This window comes from Nyctereutes procyonoides, unplaced genomic scaffold, assembly GCF_905146905.1.
Source record: "Nyctereutes procyonoides isolate TBG_1078 unplaced genomic scaffold, NYPRO_anot_genome, whole genome shotgun sequence".
Taxonomy (NCBI): Eukaryota; Metazoa; Chordata; class Mammalia; order Carnivora; family Canidae; genus Nyctereutes; species Nyctereutes procyonoides.
The window spans coordinates 43,225,076-43,249,210 of record NW_026575120.1 but is presented as its reverse complement, the minus strand read 5'-3'; the positions used below and the strand labels follow the sequence as shown (position 1 = coordinate 43,249,210).

The 24,135-nt window shown below is 47.0% G+C and overlaps 1 protein-coding gene and 1 non-coding gene across 2 annotated transcripts in view; one reads left to right on the top strand and one right to left on the bottom strand.

Annotated features, from left to right (window-relative positions):
- CSMD1 (CUB and Sushi multiple domains 1) overlaps nt 1-24,135 on the top strand; it is a 1,869,885-nt gene that overhangs the window by 1,265,138 nt on the left and 580,612 nt on the right.
- On the bottom strand, nt 5,105-5,212 carry LOC129516246 (U6 spliceosomal RNA). Its single transcript, XR_008665727.1, has one exon. It is a non-coding gene; the product is annotated as a U6 spliceosomal RNA (small nuclear RNA).

The following is a 24,135-nucleotide window of genomic DNA, read 5'->3' as shown; positions in this document are numbered from 1 at the left end:
TAATTTAACCAATAAGGGCTGTGTTCAACGATCAATCATCTTGCAAACTTTCTCAACGTTTAACGTTTGCCTCTCACACTCTGGGATAAATATACCGTTGAATTTCATTATACTCTTTCTGAGATGTGATAACCAGAGTGTAAGGCGTGTTCCAAATGTTGACACACGTTGTGACTTGTAAAATGGATAAGTTTTGGTCAGTCTTTTGGGGCAAGAGCTGTCAGAAAGGCCTTCGGATTATCTGTCAATTTCTTGAATTATGGTTTAAAGTCCTTTTTTAAATTAGTTTTTAAAATATTTTGTTTATTTATGAGACACACAGAGAGAAGAGAGAGAGAGAGAGAGAGAGGCAGAGACACAGGCAGTGGGAGAAGCAGGCTCTTGGCAGGGAACCCCAGAAGAGCTCGATCCCAGGATCCCGGGATCATACCCTGGGCCGAAAGCAGATGCCCAACCATGGAGCCACCCAGGTGTTCCCGGTTTAGAGTCCTTTAATTTAATGTTTATATTTTTTAAATATTATGAACTTTATGAAAACGAAATGGACACGCCAGCCTTTTTTCTCTTAACTTCTACAAAGTTACAGCTACAAGATCTCTTCCCTGAGAAAGCTTTCATCTAGAAAAAAAGTAGACACTTGCAAAATCTTTTTTTTTATGATTTCATTTATTTATTCATGAGACACACAGAGAGAGAGGCAGAGACACAGGCAGAGGGAGAAGCAGGCTCCGTGCAGGGAGCCCAATGTGGGACTCGATGCCAGGAACCTAGGATCACGCCCTGAGCCAAAGGCAGATGCTAAACCACTGAGCCACCGAGAGATCCCCTACACTTGCAAAATCTTTTAAAAGCACATCAACATCAATCATTTTGGAACAATATATTTTGGAAGGAATGAAAGATATTTACTTTCCTTTCTTTCCTTCAGTTTGGTTAGCCTGTTGTATTTTTGCTTTTGAATTATTTTAGTTTCATGAACATTGTCAGCACAAGGGAACTACAACTATACTGTCATGAACACCTTGGAATGATAAACTCTATGAGAAAAAAAATAGAAATAAATCATTTACACACATTGAAAACTTTGTCGAGTATACATAAAATAAAAGTTTATGATTTTAAAAACACTACAAAAAAAAAAAAGTTGGGATGCTTTATCAATGACCAAGGTCAGAATAAAGCCTCCCTGTACAAACCGGCCAGGTGTCACGGCGGCCCATCTAACATGGTAAGCTATGTCTTCTGAGATGTCGGAGACTGCACGTAAAATATATTCCGGGATTTTTTGGCACGTTTGTATATATGGTAGGATTTGAAAAAAATATTTTAAAAACACAGACTTCCCTCCAGTCGCTCTTACTCTGTTGGAATCAAGTTTAAAATCCAGTACTTTGGGTGAATTGACTCCTCTTCCCAGGTCCTGTCTTCAGAAGTAAATGCAAAGGAAATTAGGATAATGAGGATGATGATGGTGGTGGTGCTTACTGTCATCTTCACATTAACCCGAATTTATTTAGCAGCACGTCGTTGTCCCTGATCAGTGAGGGTTTGCTAGGAGGTGAGGAGAAACTCAATGCGATCGCACACAGTGCAGCAATGAACAGCCTCGCCGCCTCCAGCATTTTACTGGGCCTGGCCTGATTGAAACACATTTCTTGTAATTGAAGCACCTGATACGATTTTGGGAAAATACGTGAACGCGTCAATTTTTGCTTCAAAATGAAAACAAAAAATAAATCAGAATCTTACTATGCTTTGGAGGAAAATACTAGCTATAAACAAAGGATCATAAAACTAGAATTTTAAAGGAGTTTAAACTACTCAATCTGATGAAACCAGAATCCTAAGAGGGGTTTGAAAGCTGATTACTACTGCCAGTTAGGATGCCTAAAATCTCCATAAAACATCTAACTGTCACACCTGAGATTGTACGGAAAGCTTTCCTGCCTCCAGTTCCTTGGCACCACAGAGGGTTTGCTGTGTGGGTAGGGAGGGCAGTATTGCTTCCTTTTCACCTAGAGTCAACTGGGGCCCTAGGGTTTCAAGCATGTTTATTCCCGTGGACATTCATTTATTCTGTCGATAAGTGTTCATTGGGCACCTTTGACATTTCTGTTGTAGTTCTGAAATCTGTGGATCTACCACCAAGCTTATGCTGCTGGCCTAAGAACCCATGAAAAAAATATGCCAAGTAATGAAGAGGAGTAGAGGGATCGTAGGATATAAAAGGGTGGTGGATGTTTTTGTGCATTACGTTAGGCGAGGAAGGCCCGTCTGCCCAACCAGCTTTGTGGAGTCTGGGAGACAGAGAGGGGTTGAGCCCAGAAGAGACCGGCATTCCAGGCAGAGGGCCCACACGTGGTCGGTTTCTCCCAAAGACAGCCAGGAGGTCAGGGAGCCCAGAGCAACACGGGCCGGGTAATGCCTGGAGGAAGGACGGAGGGTTAGGGGGTCGGGTGGCAAGTCACACAAGGCCAAAGGTCATTGGTTTCATTCGACGTGAGTAGTAACTCACTGAGGGATATCTGTTGGGGGCACCAGTCTCGTCTTGCTTAGGTTTTAGAAACATCGTAGACAGGGCTTCTGGGAGAGTAGACTCTTCCAGGAAAACAGGGGGAACAGGGGGACCGGGTGGAAGGTTGCTGTGGAGAGGTCGACGAGAGACGAGGGAGGGCGCACACGTGCAGATACGACCGAGCAGGGGGGATCAAGCAGCGTCCACATCGTGGGGCGAGTCCTTGACCTCAAGCCCAGGGCTGTTCTTCAGAGCCCAACCATAACCAAGCAAGAGGATCTCTCAAGGTCCCAGAGGATGACTCTGGGTGGCTCTTCAACATCCCAACACACGTCTATGCACTCGCATGCTGGGGAGGAGGAGAAAGTCCCCCTTGGTCATCACCCCCATGCCCTGTACTGCAGATGGTCAGGTGACTGTGTCGTTTCCTTTGAATCGGCCAGAGAGGCGCCTGGAAGCCCTGTGGGTGGTGAAGTGAGCATCTTGCCCTGCTCTTCGTGCCCGATTCCTAAGTGCAGGGCCTCACCCCCAGCAGGTGCTGAGGTGATCCCTGTTGACTCTATGAATGATACGACACATGAGTAAGTCAATGAGCACAGGACGCTTCCACCAGGACATCATTTCTGTGTCACTGAATAGCGTCACTGAAACGTCTGCCTCCTGAAAACTCAAAATCGCTCTGCTCGAGCTTCATGGACTCAGGACTGTCACAGCCAATACTTAGTTGAGGGAACCCTGTTGGTCGAATGAATGAGTGGCCGCAAGTACAAATCAGTCTTTTACCTGAAGCACCTGGCAACCAAGAAAAGAGGGCCATGGTCGGCCAAGGCCTCCCCACCGAGAGATGCTCTGAAGTCTGGCTGGGAGCGAGATCCCCGGTTACGCGAGTGATAGCGGAGTAAGAGAGAAGGGGACACAGGAGGCAGAGTTTTTCCCCAAATTGTGTAAGATGCTATCCTCAGTATTAGTGTTTTGTTTTGTTTTTTTAATTTGTGTTCCGGGCGCTGGCTCGTCCACTCATATCTGTTTCCCTAATCACGCTGACGTCGAGGGATAGCGAGCAATTGGCCCCTACAGAGCACAGACACCTGTGGTGGGCTCAGTCCTTAGTCTTTGAGGAGAGGCCAGGGCCAACTGCAAAGGGATGGATTCAGCTGAAGGAAACACCTGCCGTGAGAGGCGTCGCTGGTCTAATTATTGTTCGTGTCTCCACGTGCATGTATCCCGCCTCTGAGAGAGCTGCATGGAGAGGGTGGGTGACTCGGTTTACTGTGTGGTTAGGGTTTGTAACCCCCAGAGCAGGCTGGGCCGGGCCGTGCAATCTGCAACCGGCCCTGGGATTCCTGCTTCCAGGGCTGCAGAGGCCGCTTGCTCCTGAGGCAACTCTCCCGGAGCTCTCCCTTCCCTTTGTACTAACAACCCTGATCCCCTAAAGCTCAGTGAGGGTTTGGCCTTGGCCTGCAAACCGTCTCCCCTCCCTACCCTGAGCCGAAGGCCTGGATCTCAGGGCAGCCCACCAAGGACAGGCGTCCGTCTGCCCCCTGCACCCCAATCCTCCTCCCCTCTCTGCCCGGGCCCACCCCAGTATGCACCCCGTGACCCCCGGCCCAACACGGCATCCCGCACCCTGCCCTCTCCTCTTAGCCCTGCTTTGCTGTCCCGGCAGCGCCCACATCATCCACCACGATGTCCCTGAGGCATCGACCCACGTCACAGCACAACCAGCGCCGATGTTGTCACTCGGCCTCTGCCCTGCGGTGGCGCCGACACCTGGCGGGCGCACAGCAACCCCCCTACCCCCTGAGCCACCGAGCAGCTCTCTCCCCCGACGGCTGCGGGGCTGCCGAGCTCAGGGCCACCGCTCGGGGGTTATTTCTAGAACAAACATAGGAAATGGTCCATGCACGCTGAGGACCGGGTGATGTTCGTCTGTTCGCTACCGTTTGAGCTCCAACAATTGCATGGTTCACTTTTATTTCCGTATTTTCTACCCCTAGGAAAGCGTGTGCAATGTAGCGGGCGTTCAAGAACAGCCAATTCCCAGCAGCATTACTTATGCTTTTCAAGTGGCCTGTGGCTCACACTCACAACCCTGAGGTCAAGAGTTTCATGCTCTGCCGACTTAGCTGGTCAGGTGCCCCCGAGAGCTGCTCACCGGACGCATACACACAGTGGGCGCTCTGATCACACATAGGTTAATAGGGACAAACTAGTGATTTTATCTTTATCAAATGATATTTTGAATTAAAACACTGACATTGGGCAGCCCGGGGGGCTCAGCGGTTCAGCGCCGCCTTCAGCCCAGGGTGTGACCCTGGGGCCCTGAGATCGAGTCCCACAACCGGCTCCCTGCATGGAGCCTGCTTCTCCCTCTGCCTGGGTCTCTGCTTCTCTCTCTTTCTCTCTCTCTCTCTCTCTCTCTCTGTGTGTGTGTGTGTGTGTGTCTCATGAATAAATAAATAAAATCTTAAAAAAATAAAATAAAATACTGACATTAAAGTCACACATTTTAAAGCTTTATAATCAATTTTTAAAATTCTATTGCATAAGTGCTTTTAGGTATTTATTTTTTATTGAAACGTATTTGATCAAAACATGAACCTCTTCCCAGAATGTGCGTGTCATCCTTGCACAGAAACCATGCAAAGCTTCTCTGTCCCGTCCCGGTTTCAGGACGTGTCCTACCGAAGTGAGCACCGACACCGAACTCCAGATAGCAGATGCTTGTAGTTGCATCATTTAAGTCGTGTGGGAGGCATGGTCCTCATGTCAACTCTTATGAGGTCCAGAGAGACGGGGGACAGGAATTCATTCACAGGAGTGGGAACGCGTTCCGGTGTGGATCCCACAAAGACAAACCATCAGAAAAGTAACGCTCAAGTCAGCAGCAAACGAGAGACTGAATCTGCGTCTCTAATCTTCAAAACCCCTCCAGGGTTGCACGGAGGAAGAGTTAGTGTCTCCGGTTTCTTCCTTCCGTGGAAACTTTACTGTATTTTAGAGCATCTTTTGATTCATTTTAGATAAGTTCTTGGTTCCGCCTGCCTTGAGACGTGTCATTGTGTGTTTATCCCAGTTAAGTGGAATTCTTCAGTATTTTCCCCAGGAGTTATTTAGGACCCCACTGAGTCAACCACTTGATTAAAATTAAGTTGATAACAAAGCATCAAAATCCTGATTATTTTCCTGACAAATTATACTGTATTTGGTCAAAACAATACCTCAGTTAAAGATACAAGAAACCTAATATCGCAGCAGTGGTTTTAACCATAGTGGGGAATATTCGGGATGTTAAATTCCTAACCAAATAGAGAATTCAGGTTATAAGGGTTGCTAACCCTTGAGATTGTGTTCATTCCTTGGATATCATTTAAAAATCAATCAGGCATGTGGCTTTATGTGTGTGTGTATCATATAAATACCTCAAATACCTTAAATATATATTCTATATATATAATTATATATAATTTTATAATATATAGTATATAATATGTAATATATAATATATAGTATATATAATATTAGTATGTAATATATAATATATATTTTATATTTAATATATATAATTTTATAATTTATATATAATTATATATATTTATATATAGAAAAATTATATGGATTTTTATAACTTTAAAATTTTTATGCTTTAAAATTTTTATACTTTAAAAATTTTATAATTTAAAATATATATATATATTTTAAAAATTATATATGTATAATTATATATATACATATATATATTTATGTAATTCTTTGGTGCACAGGTAGACAAAATAAAACCCTGATGAAATGTCATATTTTCATGGAATTTTTTCATGTCATTGAAATTCAGTCTGAATTTACAGTGTTTGGCTTGTGGCCTTGATGATAAACTCTTAACTATTTTAGTCCTGCCTGACTTGATAAGCGCTATGGGTAGTTCTAGGAGTGTTGACTGTGTTCCCTATTTCTGGACATCTTAACTGGGAATCTGTATCCCACAGCACCCACAGATGAGACAAGGGGCCAGCTATTCATAGTGTCTGGCTTTACCAGAAAAGGGAGAAAATGTTCCCGACTTTCCCAATGTCACTGCAATGGTGTGGTGACAGGTAAAATGGTGCAAGACACGTGAAAGTCCAGATTTCTCAACCTACTTGGGGAAAAAGAATGGTGCTACTGACCTGCCATCAGCAGGAAATCCCCGTGGGACCCATCATAGATCCTACCGGGGCTTTGGAATCAACCTCTGTTCTGTCCGAAATAACATGGTTTGGGGAGACAATTGATCCGGGGGGTGAAGCGGCGCCGGAGCAGAAACCCTTTCATGACCTCCTGACGGGCACTGTGATTCGGGGCTAGCACCTCTGGCTCCCCGAAGTGGTCTGCTCGTGGAGATGCACACTCCACGTCCGTGCACGGGCCCGGCCAGGCTCTGCACACGTGTGCGAGCCTCCACCCCCAGCCTTCCCGCGAGGCCCTTAGCTGCCTACTTCCAGAAGGTCACCCTAGTTGTGCACGGAGGAAGAGTTAGCATCTCCGGTTTCTTCCTTCCGTGGAAACTTTACTGTATTTTAGAGTATCTTTTAATTCATTTTAGATACGTTCTTGGTTCCGCCTGCCTTGAGACGTGTCATTGTGTGTTTATCCCAGTTAAGTGGAATTCTTCAGTATTTTCCCCAGGAGTTATTTAGGACCCCACTGAGTCAACCACTTGATTAAAATTAAGTTGATAACAAAGCATCAAAATCCTGATTATTTTCCTGACAAATTATACTGTATTTGGTCAAAACAATACCTCAGTTAAAGATACAAGAAACCTAATATCGCAGCAGTGGTTTTAACCATAGTGGGGAATATTCGGGATGTTAAATTCCTAACCAAATAGAGAATTCAGGTTATAAGGGTTGCTAACCCTTGAGATTGTGTTCATTCCTTGGATATCATTTATTTTTTTTTATAAATTAATTTTTATTGGTGTTCAATTTACCAACATACAGAATAACACCCAGTGCCCATCCCGTCAAGTGTCCCCCTCCGTGCCCGTCACCCATTCACCCCCACCCCCCGCCCTCCTCCCCCTCCACCACCCCTAGTTCATTTCCCAGAGTTAGGAGTCTTTATGTTCTGTCTCCCTTTCTGATATCTCCCACACATTTCTTCTCCCTTCCCTTATATTCCCCTTCACTATTATTCATATTCCCCAAATGAATGAGAACATACACTGTTTGTCCTTCTCCGATTGACTTACTTCACTCAGCATAATACCCTCCAGGTCCATCCACGTTGTGCGGTAAGTCAGCCGTGTCATGTCCCGGAGCGGGTGCAGGCCTCACGTGGACAGAGCTCGTGCCTTCTGCAGGTCTCCGGCCTCCCCGCCGAGGCCTGACCCCGCAGGAGGCTCCCCGACCTTCCCCGCGGGGCCTCCGCGCTCTCCCGCCTCCTGTCTTCCTCTTGCCCCCCTGCCGCGGCCCTGGCCTCCCTCGCCTGCCTCTCCAGACCCCATCCGGCACCCAGGCTTTTTCTTCTTCTCCTTCCTTGTCTACCCTTGTTGTTCTAGCCCCACCGCCCACAAGCACGCGGAGCTTGATGCTCGTGTGTGTAAGTTAAAGCGAGATGGAGAGAGACCCACAGAGGGCACTTGGGTGGGGCGCTAACCCGGGGGCGCCGGCCAGCGGGAAGGGGAGCCGGCGGTGGCAGTGGGCCACCCTAGGTCTCCCAGACTCCTGTTCACCCCCACCCACCCCCACCCGACACACTTCACTCGGTGCTTCACTCGGTGAGGCAGCTTCAGGGCCTTGCTCTCACGTTCACGTGTGTCCCGCAGAGCAGGTCGTGCCCTGTTTGGACCCAGGTAGGCCCCAGCTCTGCCCAGGCCCTGGGCCCCGGGCACGGTGCCTTCAGGGTGCCTGGGCCCCCTCCGTCCCCGAGATGCACCCTGCTTGTCTCCAGCACCCGCCCAAGGCTGGTTCCCCTGGGAAGCTGTCACCTCCCCTCCTGGCCTCTGTTTTCTCCGCTCCACTGTGGCTCTTGGCACAAGCAGGGCGGCCCACCTGTTCCCCGGGGCACTTGGGTCACTGGCCTATGCCCCACATGGGCGGGTCTTGTCTACACTGCTGCCAGGAGTTCTGCTCATCCGGGTGGCCTTGCCTACAGGCCTGCCTGCCTGGTATCCCAGTGCTCGAGCTCAGGCCCTGGAGCCCCCCTCCGTTGGCAGATGCGCCCTGCCTCGTGCATTGGGGGGGCCACCCAACCACCACAGTCGGGGGGCCCAGCCAGGGGGAGCCGTGCCCAATGATAGGTTCCATCCTCCCCATAACCCCACAAGATGAACGTCATAACCACCCCCACGTTACCCTTGGGGCCACCGAGCAACACGGAGATAAAGGGACATGGTCAAGATCCCCGGGGTAGGGATCCCTGGGTGGCACAGCGGTTTGGCGCCTGCCTTTGGCCCAGGGCGTGATCCTGTAGACCCTGGATCGAATCCCACGTCAGGCTCCTGGTGCATGGAGCCTGCTTCTCCCTCTGCCTGTGTCTCTGCCTCTCTCTCTCTCTCTCTCGCTGTGACTATCATAAATAAATAAAAAAAATAATTAAAAAAAAAAAAAGATCCCCGGGGTAGGTAGGTGGGCAGCAGACGAGCATCCAGTCCCACCATCAAGCCCAGTAACACAGAGGAAAGTCATTTCCAAGCTGTAAAATGTCGGGTACGTCCTCCTTCTGAGCCACACCGTTGGGCCCGCAGCCAGGCCTGAACAAGACTCAAGGGTTAGACATATGTTGTTCAGGACGAGCCGTGTGCGGGCGGTTCAGGCCACGGTCTTGGGTCCTGGGATCGAGCCCCGCATGGGGCTCCCCGCTCAGTGGGGCACCTGCTTCTCCCTCGGTCCCTGCTGCTCGTGCTCTTCGTCTCTCTCTCTTTCTCTCTCTCTCTGTATCGCTCGCTCTGTCTCCAATGAATAAATGAAACCATCTTAAAAACAACACGCGCAATGCATGCGTCAGTCTTTTTCTTACAAGTTTGGAGTTCTTCTAGATTACGCAATCAGGACACACTTGGCTTCGAAACTTCATTTTCATGTTTCAGACTCATATGCATTACTTTCCTCAAGAAGTTAAGATTTTATAGTTCATTTGGGGATGTTATTTTATGCACTATGATTTTACTCCCTAGTTATATTGCATATTGGGAATTCATTATATTTACTGATTTTTTTTCATAAGGGTGTTTAGGGAATTAATATCACAAGGTTTATAGCAGATTTGAAATTGATTTGGGCTTCTTTGAAAAGCCCATACTGTTAATAAAAACAGTATTTTCTTATCTGCTTTACAAACCTCAGCACTATCATTCTCTTACAGTGGGAGACCCCCAAAGGGATCAATTCATGTTTTTTGTTTGTTTGTTTGTTTGTTTTTGAGCAGAGAAGAAAAAAATATAGGGCTGCCCAGGGGTGGTTGGTAAAGGGACTATTTCTTGACTCAGATGACCTGGAGGGCTTCTCTTTGTGAGTGTTACAGATGAGAAAACTAAATGGAATCCCTGATAATTACAGAATGACTCCAGACACTGCGGTAAACTACCTGTGTCCCCAGCAAAATAAAATGTCATCAGGACAATGGGTACCTCACTGGACCACAGAGCCCAAACTCTGTAGGTTTTTTATTTTTATTTTTTCTGTAATAACGATTACATCATTTATCAACAAAGATGAGCACCCTTAGAATTTATTACTACTTGTTACCAGTTTTTCAAAAGGCGTTAGGAGTAAATTTTACTTCCCAGAGCCTCCCTGCCAGGCCACAGGAAATAATTTTGCGTTTTTACTCCTGACTTCTTGGAGCTGCAGCAAGTTAGACTTTAGTTCAAGGATTTATGTAATTTATGTTTATATTTAAATATTTAAATATATATTATATATTTATAATTATATGATTATATAAATTGTTCTGAAATACTTATATTAGCATTAAGAAAATTAAACTCATTTCTAGTACAGTTGACCTTTGAACAACATGGGTTTAAACTGCCTCATACACAGATTTTTTTTTCATAACTACAATACAATACTGAAAATGTATTTTCTCTTCTATATGATTTTCTTCATAACACATTTTCCTCTATCTGACTTTATTGTAAGAATTTAGTATATAGTACATATGACATTCGAATATGTGTTAATCGAGGCTTCATGTTATTGGTAAGGGTTCCGGTCAACAGTAGGCTGTTGATAGATTCGGGGGGAAGCCAAAGTGATACAGAGTTTTCGGCCCCACAGGGGTTGGCGTCCCATAGATGTAAACACCCCGTGTTAAATGTAATGACAATCTTCTGAAGTCCTAACGTTATTTTAAGTGACTATGCTGCTAACATTGTCATTGTGACGTATGAGAGTCACACACACGCAGGCACATGCTCTTACCTCCTGGGTCTGGAATGGAATCATCCATTCCAGGGACGATTTGAGGCAGGGACGCCTCAAAGTTGTAGGCCAGAATTCAAATACATTTTCGAAAGCTTTATTTAAAAAAAAAAAAAAGCTATAATGAGAGCACACTCGTTAAAACATGACTAAAACTCATGTTTAAGATTGGGATGATCTCGGGGGATCCCTGGGTGGCGCAGCGGTTTGGCGCCTGCCTTTGGCCTGGGGCGCGATCCTGGAGACCCTGGATCGAATCCCACGTCGGGCTCCCGGTGCATGGAGCCTGCTTCTCCCTCTGCCTGTGTCTCTGCCTCTCTCTCTCTCTCTCTGTGTGACTATCATAAATAAATAAATAAATAAAAATTAAAAAAAAAAAAAAGATTGGGATGATCTCAAAATAAAGAGGGGAATTCCTATTAAGGTAATGCATGCTTTATGTGAATGAAACAGAGTAGTTAATGCAGGAAATCCATTTGCAGGATCAACTGATGACGTAATGCAATCATCAATAAGAAAAAAAATCATTCCATTGCAATTTTTAACATATTTACCCATTTATTTTCAATTAAATGAATGTCATACTTGACCTAGGTTTATGTCTTAAGTCAGTTTTGGTGCCATGTTACAAGAGAGTCAACCCACAGATATGTTCCCATCCTCCTTGGATTTCAATAATAGTAGTATCTTTTGTATTGTCATAATCAATCATATTAAATGCATCTGCACTGGCTCTGTGTTAGTCTCTCAGTCTTTTTTTTTTTTTTTTTTGTCTCTCAGTCTTGTGGTGAGAAACTTATTGTTTCTGCTCCTAATCCAAAAATTCTTTTTCCTTGAAATTTACCACTAATCAATAATCGGATATTGTCCTGCCCCTCCCCACTTCCCCCAAGAAAAAGAAAGAGAAAGAAAAACTGCCCCTCCCCACTTCCCCCAAGATAAAGAAAAAGAAAAAAAGAAAAACATTTACAGAAAAAACCTGGAAGGAGTGTAAAGGGGATTCTGTGTATAATTTGTCTGTTTTTTAAATTTTAATGTCTTTCTAAATTCAAGTTACTCAATTATCTGCATTGAATAATCCCTTCAATCCCATTGAAGGTCCCCAGATGACCTATTCCAAGGGGTGTGTGTTAAACACTGTCATCCTTGTATCCTTCAGGGAACTTGTTTATAATTCCTAAAAATTACCATATAAAAGTTTTCTTTGGGAAAAAAATAGTTTCGTTGATGCCTTTTCAATATGTTTGGCTTTGTCTTGTGCTGAGGCCTCAAGTGGGCCCTTCCTCTGCCCTGAGCAGCTCCCATTCCTGGAGCCATCAGCTTGGGAAGCTCGTGAGTGCTGCGTGCTCTAACCCAGAGGCTGCACCTTGTCCCCAGGCTCCTACCTCTGTCACCCACTGTCCTTCTGTTTACTTGTTGAAATCTCCCACTAAATTTGTAACACACGCCCGGCCTGTGCCTGACATGCGGTAGGACATCGTTTTTTATTAGTAAGTGAGTAAGTGGCTGCGTTAGGGGGCTGGGTAAGTGACCTACAGGAAGTGATACCAGATTATCGCCCTCTGAGATTCCCGTCCTTGGCCTGGGAAGGTCCCCAAATCCACCCCTTGCAGCCAATTTCCTTGGGCTTTAAAGACATTTCTTTCTTTATTAAGTGCTCGATAAATATTTTATTTTAAGATTTTATTTATTTATCCATGAGAGACACAGAGAGAGAGAGAGAGAGGCAGAGACACAGGCAGAGGGAGATGCAGGCTCCCTGTGGGGAGCCCGATGCGGGACTCGATCCCAGGACCCCGGGATCATGCCCTGGGCCGAAGGAAGATGCTCAACCACTGGGCCACCCAGAGTGCCCCATGGACAAATATTTTAAATGGATGGACAGGTTTTACAAAACACGCATGGAAACAAATAGGCTATTTTACATCTGATTTGCTTTTAAGTGTATTGAATGACACTATTGAATGAAGTCTCAAAAAATTAGTTTACCTAGTCAGATAAATTAGTCAAAAATCATTAAGATGCCACAAATAGATTTAATATACCTCTTAACGGGGGCTTATTTTGCATGCAGCATCTCCTTTTTCATTCAACTTGGATGTTTCCTTGTATAATAATTTGAACTTTTAAAGAAACTCTTCAGAGAGCCTACTGCATGCCATTTGTGCCCCCCACCCTGATTTTTCATGTGTTACATGGTGTACCCATGGGAAAAACGTTAACAATATTTGTAGTGATTCATCCCATTCAGCCAAGGGATAATGGTGATTATGATCATTACACGACTTGTTTCTTAAAAAGAAATGCGAGTTAGGAAGGTCCCTAGTATTCCCCGAGTAGTGAACCGCGGGGCTCCCGTGTGCAACTGGAACCGTGTGCAGCTCCCACGCGCGCTTGGAGGTGAGACGAGGTCGGGGGCTGCTGCAGCCACTAGCCGAGGTGCGCGGGGAGAGCCTGGTGTCGTCCGGACAGGACTGGGTGGGGGGCGAGGGGGTGAGGTGTTGGGCGAGCAGACCCAGGAGGCACCCGGTGGGACGCGGAGAACGATACAAGGTGCAGGAAAGCCCAATCGAAATGGGCCAGGAGGGCGAGAGACAAAACAAGGGGCGTGGGGACAGTGGCAGGGGCCAGGGGCTGGAGGGTGGCAGCTGCAGAGGACAGCAGGCATGGCCACGGCCAGAGCCGCAGATTGAAACTTTGAGCCAGAGCAACCTGCTTCTTGGGGAGCAGCTCCCCGCAGGAGGGAGCTTGTGCTGGGCCCGGGCAGCAGCTCAGGGCTCAGGGGCCCTCGGGGCCCTCCTGCTCCTCAGCGCTGGGGCCTGGCCCAGGTGACAGGCCACCATCCCCCAGGGCCAGGAAGACGGTCCCCAGTGTTCACAGGCGCTTCACTTTTTCTGTATAGTCACCCCCCCACCAAGTGAAGTATTTAAACCGTGACCTAAATACTGTGCAGATTTTTTTTTTAATTCTTATTGTTGGGGTGCCTGGGTGGCCCAGAGGTTGAGCATCTGCCTTTGGCTCAGGTCGAGACCCCGGGGTCCTGGGATCAAGTCCCCATCAGGTCCCTGCAGGGAGCCTGCTTGTCCCTCTGTGTCTTTCATGAATAAGTAAATAAAATCTTAAAAAGAACAAAACAAAACAAAACAACACATTCTTGCTGTGTATTCAAATGCTTAGTCTTGTGTAGGGTTTCCTGGATATAAATGAGGATCCGAGTTACCATCAGTTTTATTCCAGGCTTTGTGAGCAAGAGCTTCAGAGCAAAGGCCCGTTAAGGGGAGTGGGGCCTGGTGGGACCTGGGGGCCTGGCGGGGCCTGGGGGATCCAGTGTGCTCACTGCCAGCGGCGGGGAAGCTAAGCTACGTCCAGGGGACGTGGGAGGCCTGTGCTGCGCGGAGGCTGTGCAGGGGCCCCAAGCCCGCGTGTGCGGGGCCACGTGGAAAGAACTCGGGCTGCTGGGATCAATACCTCAAAATCGTTTTCCTTCTTTTATTGGTTAATGATCCCAACGCACCATGGAACTAATGAGCCCAAAGCAGGAGCTTCCTGCAGGAACAACACTTAGGTGTGTAGTGGCCGAAAGCCAGGCGGGAAGTGCCTGTTTTCATCAAACCACATCATCAAAAAGGTTTTGTAAAAGCCTGGGGCAGGAGGCCTGGCGGCTCGGTCGGTGAGGCTTCCCGCTCTTGATCTTGGCTCAGGGCATGATCTCAGGGCCCTGGGATCGAGGCCCACTGGGCTCAGCATTGAGTGTGGGGCCTGCTTGGGGTTCTCTCTCTCCCTCTGTCCGTCCCCCCCCCCCCAAAATAAATAAATAAGTCTCAAAAAGAGAAAAAAAGCCTGAAGGCAAAAATTTTCCCCTCGGTACACAAATGTCGAGTGGTTTTACTTACGCTTCTTTTACTTGACTGCTTCTTTTTCTTCTAATAGGAAGATTTCTTTATTTACTATATACAGGTTCATGTGGTATAGACTTCAGAGTCAAAAATATCATGAGACGTCAGCCTTTTCAAATTGGATTCAGATGAGTTCTACTCATTGCATTTTCTTTTTTTGTATTTTTTTGGGGGCAGGGGTTAGCATTTTGTTTTTACATCTTTAAAACCCATTTTGTCTACCGTAGTCTTTTCCTCCTTTTGTTTCCTCCTACCACTTACTTGTGAGGAGGAAGGGTCGTGGTCCCATAGAACATGATAGGTTCGGGCCCTGGCTGAGGGCATCCTCTTTGGTCATTATTCTCTGGTCTCCTTTATTTGCTAAATATTGATGAAGGTTCTGTCTAGGGACTGACGTGACTAGAGACGTGTGTGTGTGTGTGTGTGTGTGTGTGTGTGTGTGAACCCTCCGTGGACAGTGCGGTGTACTTCCCTATTCACTCTATATCCAGAACTCACAATACCCGGTTGTGCTACGTGTGGTCGTGGTGACATGGAACTGGCGGGGGTGCGTGAGCATGGATGCTCCACCATCGCTTACTCTGCGGACACTGACCTGGTGGCCGTGTTCATTCCTGAACATCGTTACCTTGTCAAAGGTCCCATCCGGGAGTGTGCTTGGGTTTGAGTCAAGAGCACTGCCTTGCTCCACCTGTGCTAAATCTCTCAGGCAGAGCTCCAGGTAATTCTCTGTCAGTGTAGACATCCTTTGCTCTCCAGACTCCTAGAGAACACTGGGACTGGGCCCCATTTACGCCCATCTCTCCTCCAACTGAAGAGCCTGGATGCCTCCCTTAAGATAGCAGGCCCCAAATGAAGGAGGGGTTCTCACATTGCCCACACCTCAGACTCAGTAAGCACGTTGAATTTTGCCAAACATGGAGACGATATTGACCATATATACTTCCAAAAGAAAAAAAAATGCTTGGCACCTTCTGCCAATGAGCTAAAGTCTTGCTGTATCACAATTACTGTAAGATATTCTTGTGCGAAAACCTGAGTCCACATTATGTGTCCCCCATACGGGCACTGAGCAACAGACCTCAGGGATGCGAGGTTTGGTTGGGTCATGTCATTGCATGTATAGTCCACCCCTGTCGATGAGCTGGATTGGGTCGTTATAACAAAATACCATGGATTAGGTGGTTTAAACAAGAGGTGTATTTTTGCCTAGTTGTGGACACGGGAAAGTCCACCATCCAGGTTGTGGCCCATTCCTTTATGGGGCGGATGGCACCTGCTTGTGGGGTCCTCACGTGCGGAGAGAGGGTGGCAGCTCCCTGGGGTTTCCTCACACAGGACACTCATCCTACAAGGTCAGCCCCCCCCCCCCCCAGGATGTCAGTCAACCCTGACTACATTGGCCGCGTCTCCATAGTCAGGCACGTTCAGTGTATGAATTTTGGGAAGGCATGATTCAGCCCAGGCACACATGGTAAACTGCGGGGCCCAGCTCGCCGATGCACCGGGTGATCGCACGTGAAAGCCCACGGACCACGCAAGAGCGTGACTCTCTGATCAAAGAATGAAAGTAAAAAATCAATATCGCTGCCATACTTTTGGACATAGATAGCGCTAAGAAGTTACAGGTGTGTTCCTTTCCGTGCTAGTTCCAACTCAGGCACCGGCCAGTCCCACTTCTGCAGGGGCAGGGAGCTGGAGGCTGATACTTCACCACAGGGAGACAAGTGGGTGCAAACAGGAGGAGCGCCGGGTCTCCACATTGGGCCGTTTCCGAGTCATCAGAGTGTTACTCATGACGGAACACAAATGCTTCCAAATTTGAACAGTGATATGCATGTGTTAGTTATTACCTGATAGCTCTTCATTCAAAATACAACTAAAAATACTAAGAATAAGATGAAATTGGAGTAAAACTAATCCAAGTGGTATTTCATCATTCATTTGCACATTTTTTCAGGGATATGCATTATGGTAGTTGTTATAACCCTTTACAAAACCCACCGTTCCTTTTAAATTGCATAGTTTTATATAATGCTCATAGAATAATCTGTGTTGTATTATATATTAACAGAAAGCACATTTCTACTTTTTAAATCATATATGTTGTTTTAGTTGCCTCGTTTCTAACGAAATATAACATAATGCATGTAAGCCATACAGTAATAGGACCATGCCTTTCTCTTATATATTTTTTTCTCTCTTATATATTAAATATACTTTGATCTGATCTCTTACAAACACAAAAGATCACAGAACAAGGGATCCCTGGGTGGTGCAGTGGTTTGGCGCCTGCCTTTGGCCCAGGGCGCGAACCTGGAGACCCGGGATCGAATCCCACGTCGGGGTCCCTGTGCATGGAGCCTGCTTCTCCCTCTGCCTGTGTCTCTGCCTCTCTCTCTCTCTCTCTCTCTCTCTCTCTCTCTCTGTGTGTGTGTGTGACTATCATAAATAAATAAAAATTTTAAAAAAAATCACAGAACAAGCATCCCCAAACACAGCAGCCTCCTCTCTGAAACAAGAAAGTAACCACCTCACATATACCATATTCCACAAAAGTCATGCTATTGTCAGCAAGTTCAAATTCCTGGCAGTATTTGTTTGAAATAAAATGTCACATTGACCTCAAGCTTAAAAGCTTTAAAAGTGGAAAAAGTAAAAAAAAAAAAAATGTACACTTAACCTGAACTCAGGTTTTTGCACATTCAGTACTCACTGAATTTTTAATTTTTAAAATTTATTTTAAATTGTCAGAGAAGAGGTTTAAACCATAAATTCTAATTACAGAAAAGCAAAAATATGTTTTCCTAGGGTGTTTCTAAACTAGATATAGATGATAGATAGATGATAGATAGATAGATAGATAGATAGATAGATAGATAGATAGATAGAAGATAGATAAATAGATAACATAGGTGTGGGAACTTTTGATATTGGCTAATCATCAGTTTTGAGTTATAAATGTGATTTTTCACAGACTGAATATCCCAGATTACTATAATGGTCAGGTCCTCCCATATCCCCCCAAACTTCTGTCATCCTCACGCCACAGCTACTGTTACTGCCACCTTCAGTTTTAAGCCCTTCCTGTCTGGTCCCTCAGACTCTCAGGTGAAATGTGGGCTCTCTGAGGATGAGGCAGGGCTGACACCCCTTGTGCAGCCTCGGGGGCAGAGCGGGGCTGAGCAAGCCTTGTCTGGGCTCATGGATCACACGAGCGTCTTATAGCTCCTGGTCTCTCTTCCTAGTGACCCTCTCGTTTCTTCATCCCGTGCCTTCCTCAGGGGGCCACTCACATGGATGCATTTCCTTATGAATTACAGTTTTAGGATTAACTCCAGATATTAGGAGAGTTGCAGAATTCCCCTGGGGATAAAAACGCACGGGGTCTGTTGTAGGGCTTCTGGGCTCCCGCATACACAGTAGGTCTACTGTGCTTCGCCTATCTGCTCTATTTGTAGCTATTTCCCCAATGGCTGAGGTCCCTAGAAATTTAAGTTTTAGTTAGGAACCTTAATGCTCTATTTCTTCTTTGTTTTCCCGATTGCAGAGATTATCTTGGCAGGGACACTATATGACCTAAAATGGCTAAAACGGTAGAGATTTGTCTCTCTCAACACCAAGAAGTCTGAAGATAGGGATCCAGTGTTCCTCTAATGGTGCAAACACATCAAGCTTCCGGGTGGATTTCACGGGCATTTTCTCAGCTTGCACCTCCTCCCAGGGGTACTGTCCTCTCAGGACAAGGCCCAGGGCAGTGAGAGAGGGCTGGGGACTCATGGTGGAGGAACACATTTCCAAGATATGCCCCCACAGACTTTCCTACCTGCTGGGTTGGGTGTGATTGGGTCATACGCCTGTATCCTAAAAAGTGCCCGCCGGCTGGTAAAGTGAGTCTGTGACCTGTGAAGCCTCTGTCACAGGGAGAGCTCTGTACCCGCAAGGGAGGAAGGTGGGGAAGGGCCCCAGGTAGCAGCCCAAACTGCCCACTCTCTGCTCTTACTTGAGCAGATGCAAATGGTTTTCAGGACCAGGACGGGGAAGCTTGTCCTACTGTCTAGTCAGTGGCTCCAGTGCAGATTTTTCTGTGCTAATGATGGGTTTTTCCCCTCAGGGGGCTCAGATGCATCGTGGAGAAGTGATCCACACAGAGTAGACAAGAAGGAAGAGCACATATTGCTCATAGAATGAAAGCTTCCTCTTAGAAAGCTTTCCCGGGCAGGTGCTGCTGCACCCCGGTCCCCTAGGCTCCTGGACCCTGGACCCCGTCGTGTCCGGGATACTCATGTTTGCCTTCCTCTTCCCCATCCTGTTTCTCAGGATGCCCCCCGCCCTCTCCTGCAGCAGCCTTGCATTAGGGGCGAGAAACACCCTCCTTTGGCAGCACACACTCCCTTCCTCGAGAGACTGTCCCTCCAGCCTGCTGCACCCACACTCTCCTCACTCTCCTAGGAGCAGCTGTGTGCGAGGTAAGGGATTAGGACGTTACTCAAACATATCGTGTCGTAGTTCCCGGAAGGATTTCCAGCAACCCCCTGCAGGGAGAGGGATTCTGGAATGGGTGCCAGAGCCCTTTGGGGTACCCAGTCCTTCCCCTTGTTCCTGACATCACGGGGGGATGCTGACACCTGCTCCGTTCTCTCCCCAGATGGAGGCTGGTACATCTTCCACCAACTAATCTCCCTTGGTTCAGTTTTGAAGGCGTTAGGTGTGGTCTTCTTTCTTGCTGGCGGAGCCAGCCCCTCTTGCTTTCTAACACCATAGGAGCTCGCTAATTGCAAGTTTATGCCAAGGTATCGATGATTTAGAATGCGCGAGTAGGCAGAAAGCTGTGCATGTGTGTGTGTCTGTGTGTCCTTCATATTTTCCACTTAATCAACTGGGAGGATTACGTGACTCCTTCAATGCTTCCTGCCTGAGGCACTGGTGGGCGGAGCTCTCACTAGTAGGGGCTCGTCCTAGGACCTTGCATGGTTGGCTTACCCAACGGGTGTGTGTCAGGCTCTTCCGGAACTAATCGCTTGTTTGTGCCAAAGCTATTTAGGGCAATGTCAATTGCCATTGTAATTATTTAATTTTCATAAAATATTATAATAACTAATAAAACATACATTTTAAAAAGAGAGCTACTGTGTGTATAGAAAAATAGCTAAAAATAAAAATTACAGTCAAGGTAATTGTGTACAAGATGACTGCAAACCATTGTGTGTGTGTGTGGGCAGGGGGACATTTTAAAGGAATAAGAAGATAATGCACCCAATAACCTCAGGCTTCTCAAGTTCTTCCTCCACCTTCCAGTAACCCAAAGCTGAATGTTTTAGGTGAAAATTGGTTATGTTATTTAATTATTATTATTCTCTCTGTGAAAAGCTCTATTGTCCACGGACCAGCACTCACAAGGAAGGAGTTAACTTTAGAACTAAAGTGTGAGACATTAATGTACATTTTCGCGTGAGGAATTAAAATGAACCGGTCAAAGGAAACACAAGCAATTTGTTATGATTTCTCTCTTTGATTGTTTTTAATCTAAAGAAAATAAAAAGATAGGAGACCATGTGCTGTATCAATCCCCCTACACATGGCAACATGGCATTTACAGTTTGAGGGAATGCATCAAGAGGCACAAGAGAGCAAATCCCAGACGTGATGCTCAGGGGCTAGACCGCGTGGAGACCAGCCCATGTCTCCCCGTCCACAGAGAGCCCCCCCTTCCTGCAGGTCAGGAGTTGGGGTGGGAAGCAGGGGCTGTGGTGTAGAGCTATAGAGACTCCATATAGCTATGGGTTCCCGCCACTGTGAGGCCTCTGGGCTAACTGGTAGACCTGCGGAGAACGCTTTGTGCCCTCTGTTCTGCTCAAGGACCAAGCCGTTCTATCACCTGCTGGGATGCCTGGTGCCCCCATCTTTGCTCAGACCTGGGATCCAGGCATTCTCGCTCCATTTTCCCTGAATGGATCTCTCCCACTCAGCAAATGAAATACTGAGGGACATTGAAAAAGTTGTGCTAGTTCTCGGAGTGTAAGCAGAAATTTAACTTCTTTATCAAACTCTTCATATAATCATTACTAATTCCTATTTTTTTATCTAATTTCTCTTAGCATTGTAGATATAGAGTTCTGTTTTCTCTTGATTTAAAAAAAAGTTTTATTTATTTATTTGGGAGAGAGAGAGAGAGAGAGAGAGAGAGAGAGAGAGAGGGTGAGCATTCATGCATGAGCAGGGGAGGGGCGAGCCGACTCCCCATTGAGCATGGAGCCCAACAGGGGCTCGGTCTGATGACCTTGAGCCGAGATCAAGAGTTGGACGCTTGCCTAACTGCACACCCAGGTGCCCCTGTTTTCTTATGATACTTTCAGGTGCCATTTACCCCACCGTCTGTAACACTTTTTTCCCTAAACACATGCCCATCTATATGCCTACACTTACCATTTACACACACCTTCGGTACTTGCACTTGACCTAGGTCAAAGACATTTCAACTTGACAACAAATACTTATCTTTCCAAACACCATGACAAAGTATTACATAATTTTGTAGATCTTTATATTTCTGTCATCTCTAAATTCTGGCTAATAATGTCATTTTCACTAAGGACCCACTAATGACAGCTCCCAGTTACACTCAGGCACTAGACCTGGAGAGGATGCTGTGTTCAGGGACGCATGTGGTGTGGTGTGTGCTGTAAGGTGAGTGGGGGTGGGCCCACCACCGCTTCCTGCAAAGCCCCTTGTGCTAACACAAACCAGACATGATTATGGCTATTTCTGCATCGCCGGGCGTTATTCCCACAGCCCCTCCGAGCAGCTGACTTTTCCCATCATTGACTGGGTTCAGATCATACATTTTATGTGACAACTGTAGGCTGTCGTGGGTGACATGAAACTGTCAGGCCCGGGCAGGAGAGCAAGCGCTGATTTTTTACCTGTGAAGCCATCAGGACCGAGGCTGTCATTTCTGGGGATGAGGATGAAAATCAATATAGAAAGAACTACACGTATGGGATGTGTGTTGGTCATCAGACTCGGGGTACCACGTAGGTGGCGGCGGTGTCAGGACCTCGTGGGACCCAGGGGGCCGCTCACCCGGCAGCTGTGGGTGTGTGAGCGCCTCTGGGAGCCTCCCTGGTCTGCGTGGTCTAGAACCATCTAGAAGGGGGAACCATCTAGAAGGGGGAACCATCTAGAAGGGGGAACCATCAAGAAGGGCTCGTACCTCACTCTGTTTAAATCATTCCTGGTTTAATGCCTTTGTGTTTACAGAGGACAACGTACAAACACGCAAGCTGCAGAAACGGATTCAGTGCATGAAAGTATATTTTTAAACTCTGAAAGGCACAGCTTTTTAGTTTTTTGGTGGATAAAGCCTGCCTGGGGAGAACGGGGCTCGCGTTGACCAACGTCTTAACCAAGCACTGTTTCTGATCGAGACCCTGTCAGAGGGTCTCTTACTGGTGAGACGTCCATATTGCACAGCACGTTGAGGGGAGAGCCAGTAGGATTCTCCAGGGGGTAAGCCTTCCAGGGAGGCAAGACTGGTCCAGGGACCAAGGCTTCTGGCCTAGGACACGGAGGGGTGCAGCCGTTGCTGGAGGTGTTTACAGGGGCGCGGTGGGCCTGGGGTGAGCCAGGGGTGCACAGAGGTTCCAGGGGCCTGCGGGTATTGGGGGGGGGGGCAATCAGGGTAGTCAGCGGGCCAGGGCCTGGCCGGTCCAGGGGGAGGTCGGGGTCGGCAGGGGTGCGACAGGGAGCAGGCCCAGGTCCTCTGCAGGCCTCCCGAGCCGTGGCCCACCGGTCTGTGCCCCCAGCCCTCTGCTGGGGAGATAGGGACGTGTGCCCCAGTGTCCTTGGCCCTCAGCCCACCCCTGAGCCAAGACCACATGGGGTCACAGGGGTGGCAGTGAGCATCGGGAGCTCGGCGGGGAAGGCACAGCTGGCGAGGCCTGGTTCCCCACATGTCGGGGCCTGCACCCCCGACCACTCAGCTCAGCCCCAGCTGCTCTCTGAGCCAGACAGCTTCGGGTACAGCATTGCAAACACTGGGAAATCAAGGGATAGTCGTCTTTTATTTCCATTTGGGACTCGCTTATCCTTTCTTGCATATCTTATAAATTAAGATTATTTCATAAAAATCAGAAAATATATCAGACTGTATGTGCCCTGGAGGAAGCACCCAGATAAATAGCAATCAATACAACGTACGCACAGGTTAAAGATTGATAAAACATCTAGAAAGAGGGGCACCTGGGTGGCTCAGTCAGGTAAGCATCCAACTCTCCGTCTGGGCTCAGGTCAGGATCTCAGGGTCATAAGATCAAGCCCTACAATGGGCTTTGTGTTGATGGGGCGGGGGGGGGGGATGCTTCCCCTCCCCCACCCCATGCACTCTGTCTCTAAAATAAAGAAGTAAATATTTTTAAAAATCTAGAAAAAGGCTCCAACTTACTCAACAATTTATATAGTGTGTCACATCTTAACATTAGTGATTTCAGTATCACCAGTGGATTTTAACATTAGTTCTAAAAGTCGACACTTAGATTCCCCATTAAGACCTTATGAGATGCAGGTAGATTTGTAAGATTTTGTTCTTTTAGTTTTCCAAGATTAATTGTTTGAAGTTTGAGATCCAGATTCAGGATGCAGAAAAAAAAATTATATATATGCTTTACATATATATGTAAAGCAGAGAGAACACCAAATACCAAAGGTCGGTGTGAGTAGGTCATTGCCCAGAGAGGTATTGGCTGAGACCAAGGGTCACACTGTAACCTGGATGTTACAATATTCCTATTGAACCATTTAGTGAGCTGGAGTCCCAAAAGGGAACCAGGAAAAACAAAACAGACCCCCCAAACCTGAGGTTTCAATGGGAATATTCCATTTACTAGCTGTATGCCCTTGGGTAGCACACATTTTGAAAACTGGTATAAAAAGAACGTCAGGTGCCGAGTACAGGCCTGGGTCCAAAGCAGGAGTTGTAAAAACGCAGCTGCTGTTTGACTAGGCCATCGGGATGGAAACACAGTAGCACCGTGTGTCAAGGGCAGATGACAGGAGCCAGACCCCAGCAGGCTGTAGGGTGGGACGGGTGAGGAGCGACCGAGTGCCTCATCAAACAAGCAAACAAACAAAAACCCACTTTAAACGTTATGAGCCCGTGTAGACCGTCCAGGTCCCAGTGCTCAGCCCACGTCCAGATCGTATTATTTCCAAAGTGGATCTGTTTCTTGTATTTGCATCTGGGAGGCCTTGTTTAGGGGAAAGTCATTACAAATTTTTTTTTTGAAAACCAAAACAAAATTCAAAAATTATTTTCTGCACC